We start from the raw sequence: 11,178 nt of genomic DNA, 5'->3' as shown, positions 1-11,178 counted from the left end.
CTTTCTCTTCCTAATCTCTGAGCTTCATCTTCAGATGAGATTATCTTAGAAATCATAACTGTGTTTTGAGAAATGCAGTCATCAATATACCCTTCCCCATGCCATCCCTACCCACTGGCAGAAGGACTCCCAAGTGAAGAGCTTTCCCTCTCTCCCCAGTCCTAAGAGAGTCAGGAGGCATGTGGGTGGAGAGTCTCACTGGAATGCAGACCCCACCCAGGGAAAGTCCTCACTGAGAACTCTCCTGAGCTCCACTCATCTCCTTTATCCACTCCATCCTCATACCCAATCATCCTGGAATCCTTCTCCATGGCAAAGCATCTCCCTTTCCTGCCCAGGCCCAGGATGCCTGCTGGCTTCCAGGTCTCCTGGGGGTTGAAGAGCAGCATACCACCTGTGCAATCACAGAATCTGGCCCTGGCTCTACTGGCATTCTTAGCATCTGAGCTGGGCTCTGATTCTGTGGATAAACAGAGCCATTCTTCACCTCAGTTTTCAAAGTCCTGTTTTCCAATGAGCTCCTTGCCTAGGGTTACTAAGTTATCCCATCCATAGAAAGATGCAGAATGAATCAGCCAGTATGTTGGCATATGCGTAAATATATTTTTAAAATAGATTTTATTCTTTGGGAAAGTTTTTGGCTCACAGCAATCTTGAGCAGAGATCCGTAGATTTCATGTATAACCCATGCCCCCATGCATGCACAACCTCTCCCACTGGCAATATATGCATAAACATTTTCAGCATCATGTATATTGTTAAAAATATATAGTTATATGCCTATCTTTTTAAAATCCCTGGGAATGGCAAAGACCAAATTATACTGTATTGTTTCAGATATATATACATGAGATACAATGTTAAGAGCTGATGATGTAAACAATAAAACATTTCTTCCAATAAAGCATCCTTTCCAATCCTGGACAAACAGGCAAAGATTAGCTCACACACAAAGATAAGCTCACACAAGATTAGATTAGGATGATTGCATTAGTGGGAGGGGATTTCCTGGAGATTACGAGCACTATAAAAGCCGAGTGGAAGACCTGGCCTTCTCAGTCATCCCAGAAACTCCTTTGTGCCCAGTGGAGTGGGCCCAGCATCCACATATCTGAGTGGACAACGACAGACAGGTTAGTTTCCGTGACTATTTGGAGTCTCTGTTTACCCCTCACAGAAATAGAAGAAAATAGGGAAAGCGGGGCCATTTTAGATTTTGGGGGTTTGGGTTTCTTTTTTTAATTTTTAAAAGATTTTTTATTTATTCATGAGAGACACAGAGAGAGAGGCAGAGACATAGGCAGAGAAGTAGGCTCCCTGCAGGGAGCCCTATGTGGGACATGATCCCAGGACCCCGGGATTATACCCTTAGCTGAAAGCAGATGCTCAACCACTGAGCCACCCAGGAGTCCCCCATTTTAGATTGAAGTAAAGATTCATAAACCGTTTAATAGAATTTCTTAGGGCAGAGCCTGATTCAAAAATTATATCAAAAATGTTAATTTTTAGACAATTGCTAACTCTTAGATCACTACAGAGAATGATCACCCAGACCTAGATTTTAAAAACTGTAAGTTATTTATTAATTTATCTTTTATGCCAATATATACATTAGAACTGGAGCTGGTTGAAATTCAGAACCCTGATCATGAACCCACAAATGATGCAGAGCAGCACGGTAGCTATGAAACTCTCAGTCCAATGGAAAGGCAAGAATTATTCTACCTTAATTTGTACTTGGGAAATTCTTTCTCACTACTCAATTTTGGTCATTTAAAATCTGAAGAGGAGGGGTTCCTAACTCAGTGAGTACAGTATGTGACTCTTCACCTTGAGGTGGGGAGTTCCAGCCCCACATTGGATACAAAGTTTACTTTAAAAAATTTGAGGGGCACCTGGGTGGCTCAATTAGTTAAGCATCTGCTTTCGGCTCAGGCCATGATCCCAAGTCCTGAGATGGAGCCTCACATCAGGCTCCCTCCTCATCAGGGAGTCTGCTTCTCCCTCTCCCCTCCACCATCGTGTGCACTTGCGGTTTCTCTCTCTCTCTCTCTCTCTTTCCCTCTCTCTCTATCGCAAATAAATAAAATATTTTTTAAAAATTTGAAGAAAAACGTATTTTATTCTAGATTTTCAAGTATGTTTGCCCTGAGATTAGACCATTCCTTGATTCCTTTCCTTCCTGTTTCTATGAGAAAATGGTGTTTTCCATCTTCTAATATAATCTATTATGATAAATTTTGTTATCTTTTTATGACAGCCTGTGGTAATATATTGTTGTTTTCAAAGAGATACTGTATTATACTCTATTTTCCCATTAGATTTTATTTATTTGTTTGTTTGTTTATAGTAAACCTTGTGTCCTATGTGGGGCTTGAATTCACCGCCCTGAGATCAAGAGTTACACTACTTTCCCATTAAATCCTATTTATTTATTTATTTATTTATTTATTTATTTATTTAAAGTAAACCTTGTATCCTATGTGGGGCTTGAATTCACCATCCTGAGGTCAAGAGCTATATGCTCTACCAACTGAGCCAGCCAGTACTCCTAATCTCATTTAGTTTTTAATAAACCAATTCCATTTTTTCCTTCCTTTTGTAATCATTTGTTTTCCTGCTCCAGTTTCTGCAATATCTTAAGATGAACACTTCCTATAAATTTTATGTTTGTATATAATATACCCATTTAGACTAAGAAATTTCCCCCTGAACCAGGTTTACCCTGCTCCTAAGCTTTATCACAAAGTGCTTTATCTTTTATTTCCCTCTCTATAATTTTCATTTGAATTTAATTTTTTATTTTGATGAATTTGATTTCAGAATTTCTGGAAATGTAGAGAATAGTTTGAACATACTTAATCTTATAAAGAAGTTAAATAATGTAGTTACATTTACTTTCATTCAGTTATGACAAAGAAGAACTATAGAGTATAAAATATTCAGTTTTCAAATATATTGAATTTTCTTGTTGGACCCAATTGCATGGTCATTTTTTCCAAGTGTTTTATGGTATACAGTATAAGGTCTCTAACTATGGAAACTGTATTTCATGTATATAAAACATGTTAGTGTGGAGAAATTCTTTAAAAATTCATCGCCTTATTTCTCATTTAGACTTGTATGTTACTAGTAGAAGACGATAGGTGTGGTTTGAACAAAAGGTAAAAGGGGAGACTGGCGGGCAGAGAGGTGGGAGCTGGCTGTGTTGCACATGGGGAAGTCCAGGGATGTGCAGAGTTCAATGGTTTTATTTTCTATCCCATACAGAGCAACAGAGTCCTTGGGACAGACCAACCCTGATGGACCCCAAGAGACTTTCAATGGAGCATGGGAAAGAATTATTAAAGCAGTTTGGGATTCCACAGAGAGATGTAAGTGTGGGAGAGGTAGGGTAGATGTCATGTGGAGGAATGAGGTGGCTTCCCAGTCTAGTGCTGGTCAGCTTCTCCTCCCATGACCATGACCAGAGGTAAAAGCCCATGATTGGCAATGCAGATATTTGGGCGCTGGCCAATTACAGGGATGTGCAGTGATCAATGGCCATGGCGTAGGCAACTGCAGTGGCCTCAGTTTCCACCTGGGGACCGCCAGCATTCCCTAAGCACAGCTCCCCCGCATGGAGGTCATTGGCAAACTTGCTCTTTAATTGGAGGAAAGAGCACACTAAATTCCATGATCTGAAGGCTTCCTCTTGTGTGCAGAACTTTATGTCTTGATTCTCTTTTCTCTCTGTCAGATTGACTTGATGACAGAGAAATGGGTCGTTGATGCTGCTGTGGAGGCTCTGTTACGGTTTCCTCTGATGCCAGGAGAGGATCCAAGTGCCCGCTGTGTCTCCAATAAGAAATATCAGTCGTCAGTTGACCAGCCTCTCACAGCCTCTCAAAGACATGAAGACCAAGAGGAGAAGTGGGACAAATGTCGGGGAGTAATGTGAGTAGGACATGGGGGGATTCCCTCTGGGGTGGAGTTGTGGGTCCCAGAGGCTTCTGACTTGTGTCTACCTTACAGTCACACAGGCTTTTCTTTGTGAGCTTTGCATGTACATGTGAGCTGGCACAGCATCCTCAGCTTGTGTGTCCCTGTGTGGCTTCGTACATGCCTCTCCTGAAAACCCACATGTGGTTATGGGGCTCACGCATGCAGTTTCACAAGTGTTCATTAGCTTCACATCAAATCTCTGCAAACCTTTGTCGGAGGAAGTGGCAGGTTTTCTCAGCAAGATGTTCTATGAAAATTGTGAGTTTTCTGGAAATATGTAGGGAAAGAACCAATAGTTGTTGGCCTGCTCATTGGTTTTGATAAATATGGGTAGATGCTTTAAGCTTGGATGGAGAGGCAGGACAAAAATCCAGGACACTTGCCTGAGTTACATTCATGTTTTCAGGGAGGACCTGTACGGGCATCCATGCCTACAAATCTAACTTCACAATTTATAGACCAAGTGGCCTTTTCTCAGGCAGTGTCCTATTCTGGGAGTAAGTAATGATGGAAAAAGATCACAACGTAGCACAGGATGGGACATCAGTTCGCGAGAAGACCACATCATTGTGGGTGTCATTAAGTGATCAGTGAGTCTCCAATATCCAATCCAGGCAGAGAAGTAGGGGTATGAGAGACTTCTGTCTCTATGTCTACATAATTTTTTTGTCCTTTTCTTGTGAGTAGGGCATCCCACAATCCATCCCTGGGGGAGAAAGACCAGAAGCCCAAGGATGTGAGGCAGATGACAGGTCATTGCATATACCAGCAGCCCCCAAAATCCCATATGGCTCAGAACCTGAAGAAGCTACAGAGGGGACCCGCAGGACCAAGGAATTCCTCCCCAAAAGGGGAGGATGCCAGGGTAAGTGGAAGCTGGAGTGTTTCAAAACCAGAGGATCTGCATGGATCCCAAAGACTGAGCTTACACCCAGAAACCTGGTGTCTGTAACCCAGGGATTCCGACTTATCAGAGACTGGCCTGTTTCTGATGTCCTAACCTGGGGGATTGGCCCATTCAGATCCTCCAAGGAGCAAACTTATTCCCTGTTGAGCGCTCTGACAGCTGCCCCTGATTTCTGCTGACTCACTGAGCATTCTCTCCCTCTGTCCACAGGTGAAGTGCAAGAACTGTGGGGCCTTTGGGCACCTGGCCAGCAGCAAAATGTGCCCCATGAAGTGTTGGGATGGGGCCCTTGCCCCCCAGCCCTTGGGCTGCAATAGGAATGAAAACCTGGAACCCAGGAGGCTTCAGGACTTCCAGACCCCAGGGTCCTTCCACGGGACTGGCAGCAGGAAAGAGCAAAGGCAGAGGTGAGGACTCATGGGGTTAGAGCGATTCTTGGGCAGTGGAGCCCCAGGGCCCAGGGCCCCTGCCTCTACTCTCTAGGCACGGCTATCTCAGGCACAAACAGGGAAGCTCAGAGAAGTAGGTAGGTGCTCCGTACAGTCCTGGGCTTCACATCAGGGCTCATTCCAGTGTGAGGGAGTTTTGAGGAGTGGGGCCAGGAATGTCTGGGGGTGTTGTGCATGGCAGGTGGAGAAGCAATAGGGTCTGAATGAGAGCTTTTAAGGCTGAAGCCACTGGAGGGAAGGGGATGGTTCCTGCAAGCAGGGACTGCCTCTGAGGTCATGGAACGAGCTGCCTTTGCAAGGTTCACAGGGGTTTCCATGCTCCTCCCCTGAAAACAAGGGCGAGGACTGGGCTCTGTGAACGTTCTTGTCTCCTAGTCACTGTGTAGGCAGGAAAGTCAGGGGCATCCAGACCGTTCACGGGATCTGTTCTGCAGGCAAGAAGAGCAGGAGAGGAAAGCTCTGCCACAGACATCACCTGTGAGACCACCACAGAAGCAGCAGAACCGCTGCAAGGAACCCATGGACGGGGTTGCCCCCCTGAGGGTGAGTCTCACTCCGGCTTCCCTGCCTTGTGTCTCTGTGTCTCCCTACATTTCTGTGCTCCTCGGGGCTGTGGGATTATGTTCAAAGCCAGGCTTGCCTCAGGAGTCCTGAGTATTTTTCAGATTCCAGTTTCTTTATTTGAAATACATATTTCTTCTGTTTGGTGCAAGTCAACTGGCAGAAGCTAGCGGAGGCGTTTCTGTGCACAGGCGAAGGGTTCTATCAAATGCCTTCTGCAATCTCGTATCAAGATGAGGCATCTTTTAAACTTCCGTAAATACTCCCAAATTACCCTTCAAAAGGATAGTTGCCATTTACACTCTGCATATTGTATGTTCCCTGGATCTTAACAGCAAATAAGATAAGGAAAGGTTTGGGTTTTTTTTTTAAGATTTTATTTTTATTTGTTTATTCATGAGAGACACAGAGAGAGAGAGAGAGAGAGGCAGAGACATAGGTAGAGGGAGAAGCAGGCTCCATGCAGGAAGCCCCATGCGGGACTCAGTCCTAGGACTCTGGGATAATGCCCTGAACCAAAGGCAGACGCTCAACCACTGAGCCACCCAGACGTCCCAGGTTTTGGGGATTTTTAAAAGAATTTATTTATTTGACAGATAGAGAGAGAGAGAGCACAAGTAGGGTGAGGGGCAGAGGGAGAGGGACAAGCAGGCTTCCTGCTGAGCAAGAAGACTGGGTTGGGGGGGGTTCGATCCCAGGACTCCAGGATCATAACCTGAGCTGGAGGCAGATACTTAACCATCTTAAGCCACCCAGGCGCCCCAAGATAAGGAAAATTTTATTGTCGTATCTGATAGGCAACAAAAACCAGATGGGTATTGTCTCCTCTGACCATCTCGGAGGAGCTTATCTCTGCAAATGTGCAATGACTGCACATCTTTACCTGTGACATTTAGTTTTGTATGTGCTGTTTATGCTCCTTTTTTTCCTTTTTTTATTTTTAAAGATTTTATTTATTTATTCATGAGACAGAGAGAGACAGAGAGAGGCAGAGGGAAGCAGGCTCCATGCAGGGAGCCTGACGTGGGACTCCATCCTGGGTCTCCAGGGTCACGCCCTGGGCCAAAGGTGGCGCTAAACAGCTAAGCCACCCAGGCTGCCCCCTTTTTTCCCTTCTGAAAATCCTAATGCATATTATTCCTCCCTATTTATTATATTAGTCTGCTCTTTTGCCTTTGAACCCCAGTGCTTCTGATTTCCATGGTTTCTATTATGATACGGCTAAATGTGTCAGTCTGGTGTGGAGTACTGTTGTTGGTTCTGACTCCTGCCGAGTCTAATAGGAGCTTTCTTCTCCCACAGCGCCCCACCAGGCCAATGCCCATCCAAACGAATAAGAAGCGATCTGTTCTGGGCCCGGTCCCCACAAGTCAGCCACCCGACAAGACACCTGATATGCATTCGTTCTGCCCTACACGTCCTCTCAGTGAAGCCCCTAAAATTAGTACTTGGAAACCCGCCCAAAGATACGAGGTGGACTCGCCCTGCCAAGGCCTAAAGAGCTCCACTCTCACTCTTGGTAGAGAGAGGGGCCTGCCTCTCTCTACCAAGTGGGCAGCCAGCAGGCTTGATGTATTCTCACCTGATCTTCCCCAGTCCGCCAGGAAGACACTGGCCCTGGGTTGTGGATGTAACCCGCAGGCACAAGCCAAGTGTCCTCATGTGGACTCAAAAGCTATCCCTCAGCCTGCCACAGGAAATTGTGGCCAGAACTCCAAACTCAGTATCCAGGCACCGGGTAAGAAGTCTCCTCAGGTTGCTATCCAGACTTGCCAGAACCCTCCAAAGAAAGCAAGATTTAGCCTCTTCTAAATCTCCCAGCTGAGTTTTCAGTGATCTGGTCTGGGGACTGTCCTGGCTCTTCAGCTTCTCCCCAGTACACTTCTCTTGGATCCAAACAGATGCCCCGAGTGACCCAGGAAGACACCAGTCCTGATGTGTAGCTTTGACCCCATGCCCCAAGTCACCTCTTCTGAGCCCAGTCCAGGCCTGTACCATCCCTAACCTCTACCACCCAGGCATGTTCCAGGCCAGTGGGGGCAAGGATAGTCAGAGCCCTCACATCTTAGAGGCATCAGAGAAAGCTATGAATTCACCTGTGTGAGTGGGTAAATGACTAAAGTTTGGTTAAATGGGCAAAAGGCCTCTTTATGATTGTGGAGAAGTGCTGCACATCTGTACACTCCAGGGTGTAGAGTTTTCAACTTTGAAGGAGTGTTTCGGTGGAAATTCTATTTGCCTTGGGGGATGAGGAATATTCTTTTAACCTCATATATCTTGTTTTTAAAAACGATTACAACATTATAGTTTATTACTTTCTTTCAGTATTAATAAAATTCTCTGAAACAGAACATGTATTACAGCTTTTTTATTCTTCCTTATCACCTCAGGTCAATTTATTTTTTTATTATTATTTTTTAATATATGAGTTTTTTTTAAGTTCTTATTTATATATGATAGTCACACAGAGAGAGAGAGAGGCAGAGACACAGGCAGAGGGAGAAGCAGGCTCCATGCATCGGGAGCCCGACGTGGGACTCGATCCCGGGTCTCCAGGATCGCGCCCTGGGCCAAAAGCAGGCGCCAAACTGCTGCGCCACCCAGGGATCCCTCAATTTATTATTTATCTTCATCGAGGGACTCCTGGGTGATTCAGTGGTTGAGCGTCTGGCCTTCGGCTCATGGCATGATCCCAGGGTCGTGGGATCGAGTTCCGCATCGGGCTCTCACTCCCAGCCCCCCTCTCCAGAGAGGGGAAGGGCTGGAAATGAAGTTAATGATCAATCACAAGAGGAAGACTTCATAAAATCCTAGCAGTGGGGCCTTTCCAGAGCTTCCAAGCTGTGAACACATCCACACTGGAGGAGTGACACACCAGTTCTTTTTTTTTTTTTAATTTATTTATGATAGTCACACACACAGAGAGAGAGAGAGAGAGGCAGAGACACAGGCAGAGGGAGAAGCAGGCTCCATGCACCGGGAGCCCGACGTGGGATTCGATCCTGGGTCTCCAGGATCGCGCCCTGGGCCAAAGGCAAGCGCCAAACTGCTGCACCACCCAGGGATCCCCACACCAGTTCTTTAATAGACTGATAAATGTGATTCCCTGAGTTCTGTGAGCTGCTCTAGCAAATTAATCAAACTCAAGATGGTGGTTGATGGAAAGTCTGATCTATAGCTGGTTGCTCAGAAGCCCGGGTGGCAGCAGGTGTCTGAATTGCAGGGGGTGGGAGGGAATAGTCTCATGGGGGAATAGTCCTGCCAATGGGACCTAAGATGTCTCAGGGTAGATGGTGGCAGAACTGAGTTGAATTTTTGGACACCCAGCTGGGGTTGGAGACTTGCTTGTTGGCATGGGAACTCCCCCCTCCCTGCAATGCGAGACCCAAAACATCAGAAGTGCTCTGGATGACAGTAAAGGAGACACAGGAAGTGGGAACTGTTTTCTTACCTGTGTGGATGTCCGGTGTTAAATCCTCTGTGGTTATTTGGGGCTTTTTGTTTTTTAAAGATTTTATTTTAGAGAGATAGCAAGAGGGCAGGGGGAGGAGCAGAGGGTCAGAGGGAGAGGGAATCCCAAGCAGATTCCTTGCTAAGCTTAGAACCGGATGCCCGTCTATATCCCACAACCCTGAGAACATGACCTGTGCTAAAATCAAGAGTCAGATGCTTGACTGACTGAGCCACTCAGGCGCCCTTTTCTGTGGTTATTTGTAACATGGAGCAAAGGTTAGGAACAGCACAAAGAAAATGCTCTGGCGGCACCTCGGTGGCTCAGTGGTTGAGTGTCTACTTTCGGCTCAGGTCGTGATCCTGGGGTCCTGGGATGGAGTCCCACATTAAGCTCCCCACAGGGAGCCTGCTTCTCCTTCGACCTATGTCTCTGCCTCTCTGTGTCTCTCATGAATAAATAAAATCTTTAAAAATAAATTAGGTAAAAAAGAAAACACTCCGTTAGCCCGTGTTCTCTTTCAGTTTGGGGGAGAACGCTCTCCTGAATCAAAAAGAGCAAATGGCTCCTGCCAACCTAAAATTGTCAGGAGGCAATATTTAAGCAAAAGTGTTTATTTGGAATCAAAGAATTGTAATGCAGGGTACACAGGTTTGAGTGGCAACCCAAATACTGTCTTGCTAGGGAGTAGAAGTCAGAGGTTTTTAAGGAAAAAAAGGAATGCTTGAATATGTTGCTTACAAAGAATTTTGATTGGTACTAGTGGCAGAAAACTAATCTTGCCTTAATCCAACTGGTTGCTAAGGCTTTAACTGAGCAAAAATCTGTTACTGTAGGAACTTGCCGGTATGTTTTTGCACAGTCCTTGAGATATTTGGGGGTTGGCCCCATTCAAAGTTCATGGTTCCACCAGGTAAGGATGGGCATAAGGCTTCCAGGCTTATGGCTTCCAGGCTCCAGTTGAAAACCTCTGGACATAAGTCTTGCTGTGTCATTTCAACTTTCACGTTCTCTCCAGAGTGGGATTTCACTGTGGGGAGCAAACCAGATGTCCCCTTTCTCCCTGTGAGCTTCTGTCTCAGGAGACCTTCCCTGTCCTGCCAGGGTCCTACCCCCAAGAGACAATGTGATAGGACTGTTCTGGCCACCTCCTGCTCAAGGAACCCAAACCCAGAAAAAGAGGGAAATGAAGAGACTGCATCAGTGCCTGTTCTTCACTTGGGGCTCCCAGGTTGCTTTAATGAGAGGTTCTTGAAAACAGAAATAACACTTCCAGGACCCCCATTGGGAACTCAGAAATATGATACAGACCTAAGCTTCCAAGTCTCAGTGAGTCTCCAAGCTTCTCTGTCCCAGGCCAGCTCAGCATGTTGGAGAAAGCTAAGAGCAGCTAGAAACATGGGCCCTACTATCACCAGAGATACTTTGATAAATGCAAAAATCAGGTTCCACTAAAGAAATTCTCATGACGTTGATTCAGGAACCTGTGATCTGTGTTAATGTCCTGGGTGTTTTTCAGGTAGGTGATCTAGAAACAAGGACTAAGGAAAACCCACTGGCAAATCTTGACTCAAAGACTCACCTGGTATGCGTTTTGTGTCTGGAGTGTACTTTCCAGCATTTGATGTTCTTTCCCTCTATTACCCAGCTCGTCAGTTGGACCAACGTAGGAGTGAATACATTTGAAAGATACTTGTCCCCCCTTTTCTTTTTAAAAAGATTTTATTTATTTATGCATGACAGACACACAGAGAGAGGCAGAGACATAGGCAGAGGGAGAAGCAAGCTCCCTGAGGGGAGCCTGATATGAGACTCCATCCCAGGAC

Source organism: Canis lupus, chromosome 1 (genome assembly GCF_011100685.1).
Source record: "Canis lupus familiaris isolate Mischka breed German Shepherd chromosome 1, alternate assembly UU_Cfam_GSD_1.0, whole genome shotgun sequence".
In the NCBI taxonomy this organism is placed as follows: Eukaryota; Metazoa; Chordata; class Mammalia; order Carnivora; family Canidae; genus Canis; species Canis lupus.
Note: the sequence above shows the minus strand (reverse complement) of the source record.